General features: G+C 45.6%; 1 long non-coding RNA gene across 1 annotated transcript in view; it reads left to right on the top strand.

Moving 5' to 3' along the window:
- The window catches only part of LOC144824414 (uncharacterized), a 391,672-nt gene extending 369,821 nt beyond the window's left edge, over positions 1-21,851 (top strand). Inside the window, exons 2-4 of the long non-coding RNA XR_013608935.1 lie at positions 20,866-20,950; positions 21,067-21,163; positions 21,731-21,851. This is a non-coding gene — a long non-coding RNA (uncharacterized LOC144824414). The remainder of the gene's footprint in view (positions 1-20,865; positions 20,951-21,066; positions 21,164-21,730) is intronic.
- Positions 21,852-23,324: the final 1,473 nt, after the last annotated feature.

Here is a 23,324-nt window from a genome sequence, read left to right as displayed (position 1 = left end):
GGCTTGGCTCAGATCTTCTGGCCACCACAGACTGGAGTCCAGAGGGGATGGTGAATTGAAAAACAGGATCTCCGTTTTTCCTGCATTGAGTCGAAGGGAGTTAGCATCCATCCACTTGGAAATGTCCCTAAGGCAAGTTTTTAACGGATCAAAAGCAGAGGAGGAGGGGGAGTCGAATGTAAAGAGAAGCTGAATGTCATCAGCGTAGGAAGTAGATTTGATCCCAGTCTGAGCGATCAGCTTAGCCAGGGGGGTGAAATAAACATTAAACATGAGCGGGCTAAGGGAGGAGCCCTGTGGGTTTATAGGGGGATAAGGTGGGAAGCTAATTAGTTAATAATAATTATGAATTATTCAATAAGTTTCATTTAATTATTTGATTGATATTTATTATGTAAATTATGTAATATGGATTTATTTTTATTATATATTATTTCTGGGCTGTTAGGTTCGGGTGAGCTGGTTGATGGTCATATCTAGGGATTACCTTTGCGGCTCTAATCCCCTGAGTTCTACCTCCTCCTTGAATCTTTGGACTCACATGTGGTTTTTTGGATGGTGACCCTTCAACTATCCAATTCCTGCGATTTTGGTTCGTGATCTCTCAATGGACTGTGAATTTCGCTGACCTCGGAGCCCGAATAATCAAGGGCGCTGCCCGGTGGAGCTGTTTTATCAGCTATAGAGGAGATTAGGCTCTGGTTCTCCCCCTCGCCCATCACCTACCCAGCCGGACATTGGACATGGTTCCCCTCGTCTCTCCCCTGTGTCTCCTTTCCTCGCCCACCCTCCGACAAATTCATCCCCTGAAGTACTTTCCTCCTTGCCGGTCTGCCTGACCCGATCTGCTTTCCCTACCCCATTTTACCTTCCCCCTCTTCCTTCTTTGCCCCCTAGGATGTGTGTCTTGGTTATGCTATGCACTAGTAACTCATGTTTTTTGTGTAACACTGTTTGTTTTCCACTATGTAATACCTGGCTAATGTAATTGTTGTAATTTTGTAACTTGTAACTCGCTGATCCTCATGTAAACCGCTCTGATACCTCCGGGTCTGGCCAGCATTATATAAAACTCTGCAAAAAACATAAATAACGAAATAAATAAATAAGGTGGGAAGTTAATGATTGAATACAAAGTATTTATTAATAGATATTTAGTTCATCAAATTGTTATTTTGTAAATTGATTAATGGTATATTTCTTTTATTACATATATAATTTATATATTTAGAGTTTAATATTTTGTCTACATTCATCGTGTTACTTTTATATGTAATGTGTTTGAAGTGAAGTACTTTCCCTGCTCTTGTTTAGACTGCAGTAGGAATAGCAAAATTAACCTCTTTGTAATTCAACATTTTCCTTACTGTTGGCTGTTTGGAGTGGGAATAGTAAATTTAACACCTCTGAAGGTCAACACTTTCCCTACTGTTGTGTTGTTTGAAATGGTAATAGTAAATATACAAATATATTTATGTGTTGTTTGTGTTTATATAAGTATATTTAAATATAATATTAGATATTAGTGGAATACATTTAATTTACATCATATTGCAATTATATATTACAATATTTAACATTGACTACTTTAAACTCTATTTTTATTACAAAATCGATATTTATGTCTATTTTGTTCTGATCTTTTTGTACTTACCATTCACATTTTTAAGATTGCAATATTGCAGTGAACTATATTTTTGTCACAATGTTTTTGTAAACAATATTGTTTAGCACAATATTGTGTCAGTGATAGTAATGTTGAAATGACAGTGAATTTTAATATAAAGCTAAGAAGATAATTTGCGTAATTACGCAAATCTCCGCGAAACGGTAAAAAATCTCCGCGAACACGCAGAAATTCCACGAACACGCGGAATTGCTTGTTCGCAATGCTTTTTTACTGTTTGCAATAGCTGTTTGCGTGCTCGGGGGGAAATATCTCGCGAACATGCATTACAGAACGCGAACAAGCAAAGTTGCGGAATGCAGAATTTTGGGCAATTTTGTGTTCTCCGCTGAACGCAAAATTACCCAAATTCCGCAAACGGAACGAAATTTACCGCCCAGGCCTAGTTGATAAGGGATCCGAGAACCGCTTAATTTCCCGGGAATCAAGGAAGTTTAGGAAAAGGAATAGCAGGAAGAAAGAGTAGAGCATCTGGAGGGTGCATCATTGTCTTCCAGGTTAGACCAAACAGAGAGCCAATCAGGTGGAAATGTCCTGGTGATTTAAAGAAGCAACAGTAGTAATGGCTGGTTGTCTCACAATTTCTTAGCTGTGTGGTTCCTCTTTTGTAGTTTGTCCACTATTGTTCCCTTTGGGTCGGATTTTTGAGAATTTAGCAATGCTTGTACACTAACATACCTGTTGCATAAATTCCCTAGAACTGGTGTGTCTCTTGTCTGAGCCTGCCTGAAATCCAATGTATTTAGATTGATTTTCATTTGTGCCTTGGTGCCATTATACCATGACTGCCCACGGTTCCACCAGGGATTCCCACCTTTGTGCCAAGTTCAGCATGTTGGCATGAATTACAATCATTGTATCAGAGCAGCATGTTGACAGGGATTACCACTACTGTGGCATGTTCAGAATTTTATTAGGGATTACCACCACTATGGCATGGCCAGCATTTTATCAGGGATTAGCACCTCTGTGGCATGGCCAGCATTTTATCAGGGATTACCACCACTGTGGCATGGCCAGCATTTTATTAGGGATTCCCACCATTGTGCCAGGGCCAGCATTTTATTAGGGATTACAACCACGGTGGCATGGCCAGCATTTTATTTGGGATTACCAGCATTGTGTCAGGGCCAGCATTTTATTAGGAGAGAAAACTGCCCTAACTGACTCATCCACTCATTATGTTCATAGAGTTAGAAATAAAACACCAAGAACTGCCATTAATTAGAAGCATTGGTGCTAGAATGCATTTGATCAGGTGCACATGTTTTTTTGTTAAACATGAACCAGATGAAGTTTAGTGGTAGATGTCTTTAAAATCATGAATCCCATTATAATGCGCCTGCGCCCTACAGTTCAAAGACACATTTTGAATGTCACTGTAGAGGTTGTGGTACAAGGCACGCATGTTTTTTTGTTCTCTCCCCCAGTGTTTCAGCTGCTCATTGACACCCAAGTAAATGTGGTCAGACAGGTGGAGATGGTCAGGTTATTTACTATAATGGATTTCTCAAGTAAACTTTGCTAACAACACTTTACTATTTGATATATATGTTTTTAATAAAACATTTTATTTATTGTGAATTACACATTTAAAAATGATTTCAAATCAATTTTAAATACATAAATATAGTTTCATGTAAGTAATTTTTAAAAACATTTTCAACAATTAAATACTTATAGAAGCATTATTTAAGAAAATATTTTTTAAATTAAAATAACATTTGTATTCAAAACTAAATTTTTTTTTAAAACAAATATTTATACTAAATATTTTTTAAAACATGAGCCATGTGTTTTTCATTTAGATACATTGTTTTCAGAAATAGAATGTAAATTATGTTTTTAAAGTAATCTTTTACATTTAATTTATGTAGCCCCCTTGAAACATATTTTTTAAAATATATTATATATTAGATATATTTATTAATTGCAATGTTATTTTGAAAATACTATATTTATAGTCGTCATTTTCATATGCACAATATTTTTACTCCTAATATTGTCACATTGTACATTACAGCTATGTTAACATGATATTTTTTAAATTGATATTTTGACATCAATATTTTAGAACAACGTTGTGAGACATTATTTTTCAGGTCCATTTTGTGACATTCAAATGAAACTAAGAGCCTGATTTGGAGTTTGGCGGGAGATTTACTCCTGTCCAACTTATTACAAGTGTCCCATATTATATTCAGTTGTAATTTGAATATCGGTCCCATTTGTGACTGAGTAACCCATCCGCCAAACCTCTAAAACAGGCCCCAGGTTATGCCACTTCATACGCTATCTTTACAATAATGCATTAAACGTCTTTCAATTTGCATGATGTTTTAGGAAAGTCTTCTGCTGGTCCGTGTTACATTCTGTTCTTTCTTTGAAATTTTACTAGTGGAAATGTTTCACCCCTCCTTCTCTTCTGTCATTTTTATTGTGATATGCTTCTTCTTCCTGTGTGCATTCCTTTCTTCTATGTACATCATAGTTTCTTGTAAAAACATATCATTGTTTGTATATCCTTTAATCCGTGTGGACTCGAAGTGTCAAGGCTTTCTATCCAAACCGAGAGAGATTGGTCTCACAAAAACTGTCTGGAACCACAGTTTTTGGTCTACATTTGATAGTATGGAACTAGATCTCCAGCTGTGGTATATGGCTTTGGGGTTTATGCAGTAACACACCATTTTATAGTTTCAGATTCAGTTTATTTAGGTGCTGTCTCCTTCAAAGAATGATGGAAGTGGCGCTCTAAGTCTTTAGCTTTCCTCTCATTTCCAGTGAAGCTAGTGAGATTGCTCAATGATTAGAGCACTCACTGCTGAAATCTGTGTTCGACCTGCAGATCAGTAGTCTGGTTCTGAGGATAATAAATTAGGTGGCATTAAATTGGATAAAACCTCTAGCCTCAGTCTCTGTTCTTGAGTGCCAGGATGAAGTTGAAGTTTAGGTAGCAAAGCACTCGTTCAGCACATGCTTAGAAACTGTGACCTAATGTAGGATAGAGGCAGCATGAGGGCAATCACACAAAACACCAAAACGCTTCAACATACGCCACATTGAACTTCAACACTCTTGGTAGCAGATATCACTTAGTGTGCAACATCCCTGCCAGTGCACTTATGAGCCTCTTAAGTGATGTGAAGCACTGAAAAAATTCAATAATAATGACACCCTATCTTTTGGATTGCATTTTTTCAGTGCTTGCTTAAGTAAGTAAGTGTCCAGCAAATTACCTTCAATGATCCTTCCAGTGTTTTTCTCCAATTACACATGTGCAAATTAAGGCACAAAGAAGGTGACGGCTTAGCTGGTGCCTTAAATGACATGAAAAAGGTATGAGGGTGGGATATGTAATAGAGTTATGTAATGTCATTTTATGTTGTGTTGTTCTATCTGTGTTTTTATTGCATGCGAATCACCCATGTGGGTATCCAGGCGCACTGTAGTGGGTGTGTGAGGCCAGCCCTAGAGGACTTACTTGTAAAGCCAGGTCTTCATTCAGCTTCTTGCAAAAGTCAATAAGAGAGAAGACGACGATGATGTATTGTGGGATGTCCTTCCAGGCTTTAAGAGCCATGTATTACGAGGCGCAACCAGCGGTAAACAACCTTTACAACGCAACTTTTACCACGCAGTGCCTTTACAACGAAACTTTTATAACGCAAACCATTACAACGCATTGCGCTGGGGGGCGCTCTAGGATAGGGAAAAGGTTTAATGTACTATCCAACACCTTCCCTACTATCCACGGGGACTGGAGTTGGAATAGTAAATTAAACAATTCACTATCCAGCACCTAAAAGCACTATGCGTTGTAATGGTATGCGTTGTAAAAACCGCGCTGTAAAAGCATGCGATGTAAAAGCATGCGTTGTAATGTCATACATCCGCAACCAGCTGCTCTTCTTTTGTGAATGCGTGGGATGTGTGCAAATAATAGACCGGCAGAGCGGAGCTGTTTACAAAGTTGATGGAAATGAATGCAGCTATTAACCCCTTCCACGCTCATGACGAGCTCAGCTCGTCATGAGGTACGCCTGTCGTACGCTCATGACGAGCTGAGCTCGTCATGTAACGCGGTAATTGCGAATCTTCAGCGCAGCGCGGTAAAACGCTTAGCGCGGAAGGTGTTAAGATAGGCAGGGTCTGTGTTGTGGAGTGCCTTGTAGGTGTGGAAGAGGAGTTTGAAGTGTGCACACTTATGTACCTGGAGCCAGTGGAGTTCTATAAGGTGTTGATCTGGCTGCTGCATTTTTGATGGTCTGCAGTTTTCTTGTTATCTGGTTGATCATCCCTGTGTACATGTTGTTTGCATAGTCTAGTCTACTGGTGATGAGAGATTGGGTGTTCATTTCGCGGTGTTGCCCGATAGCCATTTTGAAGATTTGTTTCAGCCTCCTTAGTGTGTTGAAGCAGGACGAGACCACTGGTTTGACTTAGGCGCCCATGTACAATTTGTTGTCTATGATAATTTCAAGGTTTCTTGCTTATGAGCAAGGTATGGTGGTGTGTACAAGGTCTATGGGCCACCAAGTAGAGTCCCATGGTGAGGTATTTTTTCCTGAAGACCACTACTACGGTCTTGTCCGAGTTCAGTTTGAGGCAGTTGGATTTCATCCAGGTGGCCACTTCAATCATGCATGTGGTGAACTTGTTCCTGGTGTTGGTTGAATGTCTAAGAGGGCCTTTTTCAGTTGTGTGTTATTGGTGCATGTGAAGATGTTTATGTTGTGACCCCGTATGACATCGGCCATATAGATGTTGAAGAGCGCTGGCCTGAGTGAGTAGCCCGCAGATTAGATCTCATGATTCAGAAGACTAAGGGAGGCATGTTTGCATTTGGGTTCTTCCTGTGAGGACGTTGGGGAGTTCGGCCAGTTCGACTGAGTCTTTCTTAACCCCTTCGGTGCTCATGACGCGTCATGGCATATACCTCTCAGGTGCTCATGACGAGCTGAGCTCGTCATGACCACACCCGTTTTGGTTGCTGTCCAGCACAGCAGGGGAATAGCTCTAGCAGCGATGTGGTTAAGGAGGGCTTAGACGGCTGCATGTTTCCATGCTTCCTCAAAGTTGGTTGTACTGATGGAAGGGTTGAGGGTGAGGGTCTTGCTGATCGGGATCAATCCTTTATTAAAGGTGTGATGGGGCAGGGTTCCGCTGAGGCCCCTGAGTATATGGTCTTCATAATTGTTGCTGTTTCTTATGTGCTAATTGTTCTCCATGGGGTGATTGTGTTGTCTTTGTTCGCCACTTAGAGACTACTGGAGACGGTCAGGGGTCTGGTCCAGGTTGCCACTAAAGAGGCATAGCTATGGATGCTTGGCAAGGCCTGTGTAATTTAGGACTTGGTCTAAAACATTCACAAGTACATAAATAATGTGATATTCTGAATAGTAGGAAAACATAAGAATGTTACATCTCCTCCACTTGAACATAATTTCTTGCACATGTGCATGCATGTGCAAACACACACCTTCCCCACTTGCAGTCTGTGTCCCTTTGCCACTGGCAATAGTTCAACAGGGGCAAACCTCATTCACACACTTCCCCAGAGTATAATTGACTCCTATGTGTCCATTGGTGCTCTGTGCACTCTTCAAAGAGGACATGGTTTGGATGGGCACGCATTTTGAATACCTCTATGACTCACTGAAAGGGCCTTGTGAGTAAATATAATTGATACGTGTCAGTGGGTATTGTGGGTAAATATAATGGATACGTATGTGACCATTGCTATGTGACCTCTGCATACAGTCCAAAGACTGTGCGCAATGGACATATACTCTGAAAACCTTTATGACCCACTGTCAGTCATTGAAATCATAATTGGTACATTAGTGGCCACTGCTCCATGTGATCTGCAGAGCAGAAAAGGCAGCGGCAGGCCTCTACTAAGGCAGAAGAGACAGGAGCTGAGGCAGAAGAGACAGAAGCTGGGTTCCACTGCTGAGGCAGAAGAGACAGCAGCCGTTGCAGAAGAGACAGCAGCAGGCTTGTACTGAGGCAGAAGAGACAGCAGCGGAGGCTGAGAAGACCGCAGCAGACTTCCGCTGAGACAGAAGAGACTAAGTGGTACAAAAGGGGGTGGTGATGGACGGAGTATCTGAACCAATCAAACACTCACACCCAGTCAAAAGATCTGGGTTGAATCCATCACCGTTCTTTAGCCCACTCTGCCACCCCAGTTCAGACATGGCTATATGCAAATCAGTCTGACCCAGTGCCTCATGGGAACAGTCCAGCCCGAACTGCCAAGCCATGTCTTCCCTGGACCGGAAACAAGCTTCCGAGGACCGGTTTCTGGCATTCCAGCCGTCTTCAGCCCGGCTTGCTTGAATCCAGTGGCAAAGTGAGCAAGGGGCTCACGTCTGAGCATACCCTGCCAACTTATGGCGAACAAAGTGATACAGCAGCAGCCTTCTACTGAGGCAGAAGAGACAGCACCTGAGGCAGAAGAGACATCAGCAGAACTCTACCAGGGCAGAACAGAAAGTAGCTGATAAAGAAGAGACATCCGCACGCTTATACTGCGGCAGGAGAGATAGGAGCTGAGGCAGAAGAGAAAGCAGCCGCTGCAGAAGAGACAGCAGCAGGCTTGTACTGATGCAGAAGAGACAGCAGCTGAGGCAGAAGAGCCATCAGGTGGCTTGTACTGAGGCACAAGAAGACAGCAGCAGACTTCCGCTGAGGCAGAAGAGACAGCAGCCGGGGCAAAGAAGACAGCAGCAGCTATGCACTGAGGCAGAAGAGACAGCAGCCGGGGCAGATGAAACAGCATAAGGCTTCAACAGCGAACGCAGCAGCAGGCTTCTGCCATTATCAGGCAAGCCAGCTGGACCCCAAGGGCTTCCCCCAAAATACGTGGATGTGTTACACACCTTCTCGAATTAACCATTGGAAATACCATTAGAGGGCGGTTAGTGATTGCACTCGAAACAACGTTTTGCTCTGTGCACTTTATAACAGATGAAACCGATTGGCGACAGGTTATTACCAGACGGTGGTCCCTTCATGGCCCTCATATACATAGACAGTTCCCTCCAGGGCCTGGAGGGATGCTCGAGAGCATACTGTTGTATATTTATATTTACATCAATATGACTACTTGGTGTCGGATGGTCTGGTCAGCTGTGAGGTTTACTGCTCTGCTGTGTAACTTAATAAATATATCTTAATAACCTGAAGACGTGTCCTGCTGCCTACCTAATCTATCTACAACACATACCACCAGGGCTGAGCACTATCTGGGCTCTATTTTACAGTTAGCAAAGTGTGGCTACCAACAATAGCAAGAATGCTCTACCAGAGTCAATATAAAAACAGATCATTATTATCTCCATCCCCTAAAGGCGATGCATCCCTCTGTGCACAGAAGAGACGGCGATGCTACCACCCAGCGCGGTGCGCAGTATCCTGCCAGTTTTAGGACATGAAGGCACAACATGCTGTGTAAGTACAATGGTGTGCACTGGCGCCTCATGGCATAGAGGTGTGGTGGGCGAGGCTGCTGCTAGGTGCTAAACGTGCACCATTACAGAAGACAAGTGGGGTCTCCAGGTGGTGGTATACACAGCCTGGTGCACTCCTCAGCAGGGTGGACCTCATTTGCATTAAGGCACGGGCAATAAAATAAAGGCCATGCCCTGTATTGACTGCATCAAATAAGTTGGCATTATCCTGTCGACATTCAATAAATACACCTTTCCATAAGCACACCAGCACTTATCTGCCCCACATTGTGGTGGCATGCACAAGGGAACTAGCTTGCCCTGATACACCCACTTTTATGCCTCAGAGGTGGCCATAGAAACATGCCGACTGCTCAAGGGCCATCAAAAAGAGCAGTTTCATGAATGCTAACTTAGGTGCCCTTTCGGACCTCTGCTCCCCCCACACCTACTCCAGAGGCCTGCAACCCATCAGCGCCATGCTCACACCCATTCTGAATGCCTCCATCACTTTTGCGACCTTCCTAGATGGTTGAAAACATTCAACTGGCCTCCTATTGCGGTAGAAAACCTTTGAAGACCCTTCAGTTCACCAACTAGAATCCAATCTCCCTGCTACCATTCCCTGCCAAGGTCTTACAGAAAATCATTAACAGACACTTCACTAAAAACCTCAATAGCCACCAACTGCCCAACACCATTCATTCTGGTTTCAGGCACAGCCACAGCACAGAAACTACCCTCACTGCTTCCTTTGATGACATCTGCGTGACTCTGGACAGAGCAGATAATGCGGCCCTCATCCTACAGGGCTCCGCCATAACATTTGACACCCTCTCCTACCTCATTCTCATCCAACACCTACACGAGATCTGAATTCAAGGGCATGGACTCTGATGGATCTTCTCCTTCCTGACTGGAAGGACTCAGTCAGTGGGCCCAGCACCCTACACCTCAGACGCCTGCAATCTCATCTGTGGAGTACCGCAAGGATCCTCCCTGAGCCCAACGCACTTTAACGCGTACATGATCCCTCTAGCCAACATCATCCACTCTCATGACATCACCTCCTCTCCTACACTGATGACACACAACTCATGCTCTTCTTCATGAACAAGATGCCCAGTACACAGGTCAAGCCTGCATGACGGAAATGGTCCACTGGATGACCAACTGTCTAAAGCTGAACACTATACCCCGAGATGTTAAGAGAGAAAGTAACTATATTCACGAATTCTAAATCCACATTGGTAATGGTGGCGGCACATTAAATAGGAGGTTTCCAGTAACTAAAAAAGTACTTTTTGTTTAGATATCCCCTGATGAAGGCAGACTATTTCCGAAATGCATTGGGAATAACGAATATATCTTGAGAAAGCATCTAGATGGATTATGATGTCAAGGGTTACGTAAATATGGAAATGGCAACATGATGAACTAATGATTGTGAAGAAAAATACCACTACAGAAGAATAAAATAAAACAAATGAAGAAACAATATAAAGATTGATTTGTGTTACTTGAGCAGATTAATTAGCAAATAAGCCTGTGCACTGCGAGACAGCCCAGGACACCCTGGAACTGCAACTCTAACTACATTAGTCTAACTATCCCGAGTAGGGATAGCATCACAGATGCACGGCGACTAGAGAAAATATTAGGAGAAGAAACCAAGGTGGTGCACGATCCACTCTTCAAGGTTAAAGCTGAACACTGACAAGAAATTATGATTTTCGATAAGAGCACATCACCCTGTGACTCCACCTGGTGGCCAACAGAGCTAGGACCAACCCCCACTACCCACGACAGATACCTCAGGATCATCATTAACAACAAACTCGCATGACCGCCCAAGCCAATGCCAACACCACCTCATGCTTCCAGACCCTGAAGATGTTGAGAAAGATTTCCAACTGGCTCCCAGTCAGAATACGTAAAACCATCATGCACTCTCGTCACAAGCAATCTGGAGTATGGGAACACCCACTATGCTGGAATCAACAAAAAACTCACCAGAAGACTGCCAACCATTCAGAACTCTTTGGCCAGAATCACTCGCCACCTACCATGCCACACGCACAGCACTCCACACCTTAAGGGTCTCCAGTGGCTCTCCATTTGCAAACGAGCACAATTCGAACTCCTTACCCACACTTTCAAGGCACTACTTAACACTGGCTAGAATATCTCAACATTCACAAATGCTTTCACAAACCTTCCAGACCCCACCGCTCATCTGGACTCCTAATTGTACAAATGCCATGCATATGGGAAACCAGATCTGGTGGTCGAGCCTTCTCCTGCATCACTCCTAAAGCATGGAATGACCTGCCGCTACATAAGAGCCTCCACCTCTCTTATTGAATTCCACAAGAAGCTGAAGACCTGGCTTTTTTGAGTAGTCCCACTAGGCTCTAGGTGTGCCTAGACTCGAACATGCTCAGTTCCAGGATACCCTCCCGAGTGACAGTGTGCGCTACAAATCTGCTCAACATAAACGTTCTACATTTGATATGGGTATTACCCTCCCGATCTGGGGCAGAGACAAATCTCTCTGTGTTATCCTTCTCCACCCATGTCATGTATCTCTCGCTGGCAGTAAAATAAGACAGACATACGCAATACTGGTCATACAGTGTAATGTCCAAAACAAATATGCAAAAACTCCATCGAATTGAAACCAGTTGTCACCAATCAAGTGGAATTTCTGCTACAGAAAAATGGAGTTGAAATGTATGAAAGGAGTTTACTTTCTTTTTTGGGCACAGGTTCTCAACATAAGTATAGGTTAAGGAGAGCCAGATTCCTGCCATATATTCTGGACAACCATTGTCTATGTTAGTGAGATCTATTTAAAAGTAAAACTAAATAATTAGAGGGATGATGGGGCCCACACACAGTAACAAAGACTGCTTTAATTGTGTAATGTGATTTGCCTGAACTGTGAAATTGCCTGATTTATGCTACGATGTATACTGCCACTTTTTCTTGTTGTTTCAATAAAAACATTTTTAAAACAAGCATTAGAAATGCAATCGGGCTCGGATTTATTTGAGTTTGAGCTAATGGCATTGTAAATGCCAATGTATTGTTGCTATGTGTTATGGAGTGTGTTCATGTGGTGTGTACTGTACTGCTAGTGATCTCCTTGTGAATGTGCGAATATTGCACCACTTGCCTGTGATGTCCTTCTTATGCACCGCCACTCTGCACCGCCACTCTGCACCGCCACTCTGCACCGCCACTCTGCACCGCCACTCTGCACCGCCACTTTGCACCACCGCACCGCCACTCTGCACCGCCACTCTGCACCGCCACTCTGCACCGCCACTCTGCACCGCCACTCTGCACCGCCGCTCTTCCACTCTGCACTGCCACTCTGCACCGCCACTCTGCACCGCCACTCTGCACCGCCACTCTGCACCGACACCGCACCGCCACTCTGCACCACCACTCTGCACCACCACTCTGCACCGCCACTCTGCACCGCCACTCTGCACCGCCACTCTGCACCGCCACTCTGCACCGCCACTCTGCACCGCCACTCTGCACCACCGCACCGCCACTCTGCACCACCGCACCGCCACTCTGCACCGCCACTCTGCACCGCCACTCTGCACCGCCACTCTGCACCGCCACTCTGCCACTCTGCCACTCTGCACTGCCACTCTGCACCACCGCACCGCCACTCTGCACAGCCACTCTGCACCGCCACTCTGCACCGCCACTCTGCACCGCCACTCTGCACCGCCACTCTGCACTCTGAACTGCCACTCTGCACCGCCACTCTGCACTCTGCACCGCCACTCTGCACCGCCACTCTGCACTCTGCACCGCCACTCTGCACTCTGCACCGCCACTCTGCACCGCCACTCTGCACTCTGCACCGCCACTCTGCACCGCCACTCTGCACCGCCACTCTGCACCGCCACTCTGCACCGCCGCACTGCACCGCCGCACTGCCACTCTGCACCGCCACTCTGCACCGCCACTCTGCACCGCCACTCTGCACCGCCACTCTGCACCGCCACTCTGAACCACTGCACCGCCACTCTGCACCGCCACTCTGCACCACTGCACCGCCACTCTGCACCGCCACTCTGCACTCTGAACTGCCACTCTGCACTGCCACTCTACACCGCCACTCTGCCACTCTGCACCGCCACTCTGCCACTCTGCACCGCCACTCTGCACCGCCACTCTGCACTCTGCACCGCCACTCTGCACCGCCACTCTGCACCGCCACTCTGCCACTCTGCACCGCCACTCTGCACCGCCACTCTGCACTCTGCACCGCCACTCTGCACCGCCACTCTGCACCGCCACTCTGCACCGCCACTCTGCACCGCCACTCTGCACTCTGCACCGCCACTCTGCACTCTGCACCGCCACTCTGCACCGCCACTCTGCACCGCCACTCTGCACCGCCACTCTGAACCACTGCACCGCCACTCTGCACCGCCACTCTGCACCACTGCACCGCCACTCTGCACCGCCACTCTACACTCTGCACCGCCACTCTGCACCGCCGCACCGCCACTCTGCACCGCCACTCTGCACCGCCACTCTGCACCGCCACTCTGCACCGCCACTCTGCACCACTGCACCGCCACTCTGCACCGCCACTCTGCACCGCCACTCTGCACCGCCACTCTGCACCACCACTCTGCACCACCACTCTGCACCACCACTCTGCACTCTGCACCGCCACTCTGCACCGCCACTCTGCACCGCCACCCTGCACCGCCACTCTGCACCGCCGCTCTTCCACTCTGCACCGCCACTCTGCACCGCCACTCTGCACCGCCACTCCGCACCGCCACTCCGCACCGCCACTCTGCACCGCCACTCTGCACCGCCACTCTGCACTCTGCACCGCCACTCTGCACTCTGCACCGCCACTCTGCACCGCCACTCTGCACCGCCACTCTGCCACTCTGCACCGCCACTCTGCACCGCCACTCTGCACCGCCACTCTGCACCGCCACTCTGCACCGCCACTCTGCACCGCCACTCTGCACTCTGCACCGCCACTCTGCACTCTGCACCGCCACTCTGCACTCTGCACCGCCACTCTGCACCGCCACTCTGCACCGCCACTCTGCACCGCCACTCTGCACTCTGCACCGCCACTCTGCACCGCCACTCTGCACCGCCACTCTGCACCGCCACTCTGCACCGCCACTCTGCACCACCACTCTGCACCACCACTCTGCACCACCACTCTGCACCACCACTCTGCACCACCACTCTGCACTCTGCACCGCCACTCTGCACCGCCACTCTGCACCGCCACTCTGCACCACCGCACCGCCACTCTGCACCACCGCACCGCCACTCTGCACCACCGCACCGCCACTCTGCACCGCCACTCTGCACCGCCACTCTGCACCGCCACTCTGCCACTCTGCACTGCCACTCTGCACCACCGCACCGCCACTCTGCACCGCCACTCTGCTGTCACTGGCACAACCCTTACCCACCCACCCCCAACAATGTGAGGGATCAGAAAAGGCGCGTAGAACGGGGATGATCTGGTGGAAAAGGCTCGATGACTTGTGTGCACAGGAGCCAATAAATGTATGGTTTAATTGACCCAGTTCCCAGCGAGGATTCTCCAGACACAGGGGACTGCATAAACATAGTTATACAGTATATCAACCTCACTCCCTAGCTCAAACACATACATCCCCAAGTTCTTAAGTACTAAGTAGTCACTCACAAACTTCGAACGCTCACGAGCATTACACACGCACTGTCATCCGCCATTAAGATCACCTGATCAAATCTCACGCGCCTCTGGGGCGACCCTCACTCCTCCCAGCCGTGTTAAGTATACCAAGTGTCAGAGTGTCAGCCTTACTCTGAGGCACTGGCATCTGTGTGCCGTGTCCTTATTTTCAGGAAAATATACAAAGGCAGTGATGTTGGGGCCATTGACACCAAGTGTGCAGGAGTGTAAGTGTGCATTGCACAAACCCCCAGCTGATCTGCGCAACTGCAAGACACGGGGTGAGGATACTTTCCGATGGTGACAAAAGTTTACAGAGTGTATACAGGAAAGTAGGCTCCCGAAACACCTGCATCACACATCTCCCCCTACAGCACAAAATCAGCCACAGGGACACTTTCCTGCAACAACAAACTATATGTGCCTGTAGTCTTGCCCCGCCCCTCGCTGCTGCCATGCCATGCCCATGGGTGCCTGTCGAGTGAGGCTGCACGGGTGCTGTGGCGGGTTTCCGTGCTTTGGATTTCATCTCAGCGCTTTAAAAAAAAAACACCCATGCTTTTTCCTGCTCTCCGCGGTTGCTCCTACGAGTGTGCAGCACCCCTCCCTCCTCCACTGTAACACGAGCCCCCCTCCCCTGCACGTCCCATCAGAGACTGGCAGAGGCAAGGCAGACAACAGGATTCACTTTAGTAACTGCTAGTTAATGCCCCATCATGTCCTCTACAAAGCCACCCTCCGTGCGTGCCCCGCTCACGGTGGCTGTGAGGGGCGGTGCACTCCCTGGCCGCCCGGAACAATCTTCCAGATACTTTACTTGTGTGCCCTGGAGGAGAGGATGGTAGAAAAATTGGTAGGGGGCTGAGAGTGCTTGCCGGGCCTTCAGCGGCAACCAAGTGATCGCGAACTACAAACAAGAACAAGGAAGCTGCGCGCTGAGCGCTGCAGAATTGTGAACGCGCCCGGCCATCTGGATTCACTAACGGAGGCACCCTGACAGCTCCTAATTATAATTTATGTACTTCTTTGCGCGAGCACGAACGAAATATGCCCAAAATGGCGGAACAAAACTACATTTACCCTATCACTTCAAGCCTATTAAAACAAAAACACAAGGAAGACGAATCACTGGCCAGATGACAGAAAACGCTAAGGAATGTGTGGAATTCCTCTCGCCAAGGCCCTAAGGATACTTCTTCTTTTTTTTCTTATAACATTAGGATCTCGAAACTCCTCCCCCACATACAGTGGGGAGGAGTCCGAGCCCTAAAAAGTAAAACTAAAGACTTTTAATTTGGTTTTAAATGCAATTGTCGATTTGAGCATCTGTCTTGGCTTTTTATTATTCTAGTGTATGCAATGGTTTTAATTAACTTATGCAAATATATAAATACAATACATTACAAACTAGTGATGTCTATTGAGGCTCAATGTACTTAAAGTCATTTTAAGTCATTATCATGAAAATCTGGACCAGATCTATATCATAACATTACATGTAAATTTGTAAAGTGCACATTCACCCAGAAGAGCTTTTGGCGCTGAATAACAGATGTTTATTGTTATCCAACTCAATGGTTCTCATTTTATCGACCATAGAAGGATGTAAGGCTGTGTGGATCCACTGGAATTTGAACCTGTGATAATGAGGTCAAACACAGACCCCTACAGTGGACACATTAGTCCACTAAGCCACCGGACCTGGATCAAGGGATCCAGGACCTACATAGAGCAACTCAACTCTAAGCTATTCCCATGTAAGTGCCTTATTAAACCACTCGGATTGAATTTCTGTGCACAGCCAGAACTGCCTTTCTATAAGTGGGTGTTTAAATCATAATTAGTGAGCCAATATTTTTGTCACTAAACACTTCTCTGGCAGGATGTCCCGAGGCCACACTACAATAAAGTGTTTATCTTTTGAGTAGGTAAATGAAAGGTCACTGGTGGAAAGTGAGCAATAGAGGAAGCAGCAGGGGGTCTTGCTAAAAGCAGGCACTGATGCATGGACAGGCCGGTTATCAAAGTCCGTGCTGAATGCAGAAGGCCGTGCAAAAGGGGGTGGTGATGGACGGAGCATCTGAACCAATCAAACACTCACACCCAGTCAAAAGATCTGGTTTAATCCATCACCGTTCTTTAGCCCACTCTGCCACCCCAGTTCAGACATGGCTATATGCAAATCAGTCTGACCCTGTGCCTCATGGGAACAGTCCAGCCCGAACTGAAGGCCAACGGTGGACTCCATATGCCGCACAGACCCCTGATTATTTTCCAAAGTAGCTTAAAATATTTGTATTCATGTGGTGTGCATCCACAACTCCTGTACCCACCGTTGAGGGGTACAACCCGTGATCAGGAAACGAAATTACAAAGACAATGGAGTGGTGCACTACCAAAATATCCAAGGGTTAATAATGAAGCTCAATCAGTTCCTTCGTAGAAAAAAGTATTTAGTCATATAAATCCAAGTGCATTAATATAATACAACAGCCAACACGTTTCGTTCTTGAAAGAACTTCATCAGGGCAAATGTTTATGTTTTAAAAATTGGAACGCCCAGTATCCGGTGCTATTTCGTGACGATTGTCATTCAGTGCCTTATTTCCGGCCCTTATCAAGGTGGCCCGTGTTCCAATTTTTAAAACACATAGGAATGACGACTCCATGAATTTTCGAATCCAACTACATAGTGAGAGTATCATGCAAGATAAACATTTGCCCTGAGAAGTTCTTTCAAGAACGAAACGCGCTGGCTGTTGTTTTATATTCATGCACTTGGATTTTATTTTCTACGAAGGAACTGATTGAGCTTCATTATTAACCCTTGGATATTTTGGTAGCGAACCACTCCATTGTCTTTGTAGGTTATCAAAGGCCATCTCTTCCTGTCCAGTAGAGTGCTGGCTCTCTACTCTGCCACACCAGGGCAGAGCACGAACGCTTTGATTGGCCACAGTGTCTTGTGGCATCCATCTGAGTGCCTTTGTCCATGGGCACTGCATGAATAGCAGGCTCTGTGTCCCCAGTTCACCCTCCGGGTATTTCAGCAGCACACTCACGCCTCGGCTGGCCTTCCAAGTCACGCTCGGCAGACTTTCAAGGAATATGCAGATGTGTTTCTCATGCGGGACCCTGAAATGTCAGAATGTTGTGAAATATGGATTCCTACCAGGGGAAGAATGGAGCGCAGGCAAGAGAGAGGGCGAACATTCTAGGAGAGGCTGCCAAGCACAAGGCTGGCAATGTGTACCCACAGCATCCCCCGTGAATTCCTGGTCCTATGAGGGTACAAGGGCGAGTGTGTTCAAAAGTGGAGGGGAATTAGATATAGAGTTATTAAGGACATTCTTTGACAGAAATAGTTCTTGCAAGCCCCGAGGCTGATTCCACGAAAAGAACTTGCAACAGCAACACTTTGGCGAGCCAGGGTGCCAGCAGCAAGGCATTTCGAGGAAGAGGAGAAATCATATTTAACAGTTCTTTCATGACATCTATGTCTAAGGCCGCGCAGAAGCGCGTGAATAACCAAAGCAAGAAGTATTTAGCAGTGTAGTTTGCTAGGACCCTCAGATCATCTGGTACACGCGCAGGGCGAAGAGAAATGCAAAGGACAAACAGGAAAAGGAATTGGGTAAAAAATATCTTTGCTCAGGTCGCAAGGCTGCGTTCTGGTAGCGTAAGTGAGGTGAACTTGCCAATTATTCCGCACAAAGAGGCTGGTGCAAGGATTTGCAGAAACCCTGCCTCCTCAATGAGTCACGGTACTACTTCCGCAAATACTGACCATCTTTGAGACAGTGCTTAATTTGTAAAATAATAAGTGCCAGGGGCCTGAGCAGGAGGCCACTGCAGCTTACCCCACCCATCGCCCTTGTCATCGATGCCAAAACAACTACTAACCATCTCTCTCGCATATTAATGCGACATTTCAGATTATTCCAGGTTCCCAAAGCTAAAGGAATTGCTCGGAGGCAGGTATTAGCACTATTTTAATGTATATTGTAGCTCTAAACAACCGTTGTTCTGCTCATCTCTAAATTAGATGAGCAGCGCCACCATGTGGTACACTGTATGGTGTTGACAGTTAGGAGCCGGTGCTGAGCACCGGAAACCAATTAAGCGCCGGTGCTGAGTACTGGAAAGCGCAGGCTCAAATTAAGCACTGCTTTGAGAGTAGGGACGGAGGCTTGCAGGGCCAACAGACCTCCGGAGTGGCATTGCATAGAGTGGTGTGGAGTGGTATAGAGTAGAATGGAGTACAGTGACTTGGAGCGGTGTAGAGAAGAGAGGCATAAAGCTAAGTGATATAGAGTAGAGTGTCATTGGGTAGAGTTGCATTGTGTGGAGTGGGGTAGAGTGGTGTAGAGTAGCGTGAAGTGGTATAGCGTGGCATAAAGTGTTGAGTAGAGTGCCGTGGTGCAGAGTAGAGTGGCGTAAAGAGCTGTGGTGCAGAGCAGAGTGGCATAAAGTGCCGTGGTGCAGAGTACAGTGGCGTAACGTGGTGTGCTGTACAGCGTTCCAGAGTGGAGTGCAGATTGGTACAGAGTAGAACTGAGTGAAGTACAGTGCAGTGGGATAGAGTAAAGACATGCAGAGTAGAGTGACACACAGTGCATTGGTGTAGAGTGGTGCAGAGTAGAGTAGAGGGCCATAGGTTGCAGTGGCATACAGTAGAGTGCTGCAGGGTGATTACTGTGTCGAAGAGTACAGTGTCACAGAGTAGAATAGAGTGGCATAGAAGGCAGCTGCATAGAGTGGTGTAGAGTTGCATAGAGTGCAGTAGTATAGAGTAGAGTGGCATAGAGTGCATTTGCGTGGACTGCAGTGGTGTAGAGTAGAGTGTTGCAGAATAGAGTGGAGTAGAGTGCAGTGTCAGAGTAGAGTGCAGTGGCGTAAAGTATAGTGGTGTAGAGTGTAGTGGTGTAGAGTAGAGTGGTGCAGAGTAGACGGGCATAGAGGGTTGAAGAATGCAGTGGCATACAGTGCAGTGGCTTAGACTAGGGTGGTGCAGAGTAGAGTGGCAAAGTGTAGTGGCATAGAGTAGTGCACAGTAGAGTGGCATTGAGAGCAGTAGTGTAGAGTGCAGTGGCATAGAGTAGTTTGGCAAAGAAGAGTAGAGTGAGATAGAGTGCAGTAGCATAGAGTCTAGAGGCATAGTGTAGAATAGTGCAGAGTAGAGTAGAGTGGCATAGAGTGCAGTGGTGTAAAATACAGTGGTGCATAGTAGAGAAGAGTAGTACAGAGTAGAGTGCATGTAGTGCAGTGGAACAGAGTAGAGTGGTGCAGAATAGAGTGTAGTGGCAAAGAGTGCAGTGGTGTAGAGTACAGCGGTGCAGAGTATAGTGCGGTGGCATAAAGTGGAGTGGTGCAGGGTGCAGTGGCATGGAGTGCAGTATCATAGGGTAGATTGCAGTTATTGACATTCTAATTTGAGGTCCGTGTATGCAGCGTACCACTTGAGTTTGCAACAAGTTTATTCTTTTCCAACATGGCGACCACTTTCTAAATGCACATTGTCTTGTGCTTAGCTAACACAACATACATCGTCTCAGAAATTGTCACGTGTATGCAGCGTACCACTTGAATTTGCCATAAGTTTACTTTGTTCCAACATGGCGACCGTTTTTTAAATGTACATTGCCTTGTGCTTAGCAAACATAACATACATCGTCTTAGATATTGCAACGTGATTATCATCTTAACATGGAGAATCTCTTTTCTTGAATGTATATCAAATTTTAACTTGATTGCAAGGAATGTATGCCAACGCGAGGGTGTCTATACTAAGTCACGCGCGATCTGAAATATAGCTTGTCTTTGTACAATCATATGTCTAATATTGAAATACAGACCTTCTAGTACTGTATGTTCTTTATCATAGTGATTGATTTTAATTAAAAAAGCCAGACCTGACCAAAAGCTGTAATATGTTAATATCAATAGATACCAGGACCTATGTTATCGCATTATTTTCTGTTTCATAACAGACTGAGACAGAGAAATACCACTGAGGATCACGTTGAAGCTAACTTTGCTTCATCTTGAAGAATATTTACATCTGCTCCTTGGCAGGTATGGTATGTAGCACGGCAATATCATAAGTTTAGTTAAGTGTCAGAGGCAAGAGAGATGGTAGCCGCCATAACAACAGAGAGGAACGATACATATGATTTTCTATCTATTTTTAGGTCTAACGTGGGACAAGAACACACAAACTAAACTAGTGGGCGCTTCTTTGTGCAAAGACATATTGAAAAAAATATGCAAGAAGGATCACTAATTAAGGTATTTAAGATCTGTTAACTTATAGCTTGGACTGGATTTGTCCTAATTTATCCCATATATAATTTTTTCTTTGTAGTAGATTTTACATAACTACTGGGTGCCCTTAATATCACACATTTCGCACTATGGAAAATCAATGTGAAACTTTATTGCTCTAGATGTATAGCCTTTCGATGAAAAAGGTCATTCTGAACTGTCATATCAGGTGGTGACTTTTCAGATTATTACACTTTCCAATGAAATCTTTTGAAGTAAATCGTTAATTTAACTGTCATGGAATGTCATTTTAGAGTAAATCCCCGTTTACCTGTTCAGACTGGTCCATGATAAACCAAACAAATGATTATCTGTAAAGATAATAATGCTCATTACTTATAGATCTACCTAGTATGTTCCCAATATCCCATAGCCTCTATACTTTGCTGATAGGTATACATTTCCATAGATGAAATAAACAAACTCCTGTTGTTTTTAAATTGTTGAGATTATTTTGCTGTTTAAATTGTAAATATAAAAGCCTATATATATTTTGTATAACATTAGATTTATTATTGTATATCTTTATAGCCTTGAAGAAGTCTCGTGGAGACGAAACGCGCCGCGTCGGCTATGATTATGTATCATGTTTTTAATGAATAAATGAAAATATCATCTATCAAAATAAAGGAAAAAGAAAAGTCTTTTAAAAAAACGAAGTCTTCAGAAAACTCATTGGGCTTTGGGAGTATATATTTTTGTGACTGTTATCATATTTCATTCTTAAAAACTGTATTACATTATTTTTCGACATTTGCAATATATTGGTATGTGCTGAGCAATTTCTGTTTACAGATTGCAGTGGGGTAGAGTGCAGTGGCATAAAGTCCAGGGTAGGGAGGTGAGAGGCAAAAGTTGCAATAAAAAAGGTGTGTGGTTGGAAAGGAGTAGAAGCCACATGAATGGGAATATGAATGGTAGACTGAAAACACAAGCACTCACTTGAGCAGAAAAAGGTAGCTCCAAAAACTGGAGCAGTGAATGGACACAAGTACTTAGTACATGCTGCAGGGGAGGGCCAAATGCAAGAAGAGGATATGATGTGGCATGCCATGACAAACAGCAGCGAAGCAAATGAGAGCGAAGCTGAAGCTAGCAAATGGTAAGCTATAGGGTGCTGTAAGCCCAATGTATGTAAACAAAAGCCTTGCAGAGACAACGCATGTGCTGTCTAGGTGAAACCTAAAAAGGCTGAATATTGTCAAATGGATAAGTTGGGGCGTAGGCAGCAATCTATGGACTGACGTTTGTTCTCCCCAATGCCCACAGCTGTCATTTGCCTGGTGTCTTATCTTACGTGTATTCAGAGAGTGAGTACACTGTCATTAGAATGACCTCTCAGCACCACTGCGGTCCTACTGACTTTGTTATGAGTCTGGGTGGGTGTACAAGCTGTCATGTCCATAGTGTATTGTGTGTCATAGAAATTAATAGGTTGTTGTGTCATGGATCTTGAAGGGTACCACCTGAGACCTTGAGGGCAGTCAAGGTTATGTGGTTATAGCATTACCAGCCATCTTGTTACATTAGTGCATTGACTGAGTCCATGGTGTGGGAAGCCATAATATACAAGTACTTACTGGTCTATGTGGAGCTCTGTTGGGTGGATGATGCAATTCCGTTCGATCTGTCGTACCTTTGATGGACATGTGAACCATTTAGCAGGGTGTGCACTTTTGTGACACAGTGGTATCCAACTATATGGCATATATGTGCTGTGTTGGAATGTGTGCAGGATATTCTGTCTAATGTGTTGGATACTACTATGAGTGTTATTTCTCAGTGGAAAGTTGTGTTGTGTTGTGGGCAATTTGTGCATGTTGTTTCTTAATAGTATGCAGTGTTATACATACATTGATACCACACTACAGGGCTAATCTGCGCTGAGTTGGAGGCTTGTGCAGTGTCATGCTTAACATGTCCTGTAGAATGTTGGGTTGGAGTAAAGTATTTTTGGGGTTACTGTGATAGTACCTAACCCTCAACTCAGTGTTAAAGTACCTGTGAATTGGCCTGTCCGCCAAGTTCTTTGGATCATTGGGCCATCCTGTGGCAACCGCGCTAGTCTTTCAGTCACATGTGAAAAGAACATGCATTTTTTCACTTGCTACAAAGTTTGACTAGG

Source organism: Lissotriton helveticus, chromosome 3_1 (genome assembly GCF_964261635.1).
Source record: "Lissotriton helveticus chromosome 3_1, aLisHel1.1, whole genome shotgun sequence".
Lineage (NCBI taxonomy): Eukaryota > Metazoa > Chordata > Amphibia > Caudata > Salamandridae > Lissotriton > Lissotriton helveticus.
Note: the sequence above shows the minus strand (reverse complement) of the source record. Positions and strands in the feature narration are given on the sequence as shown.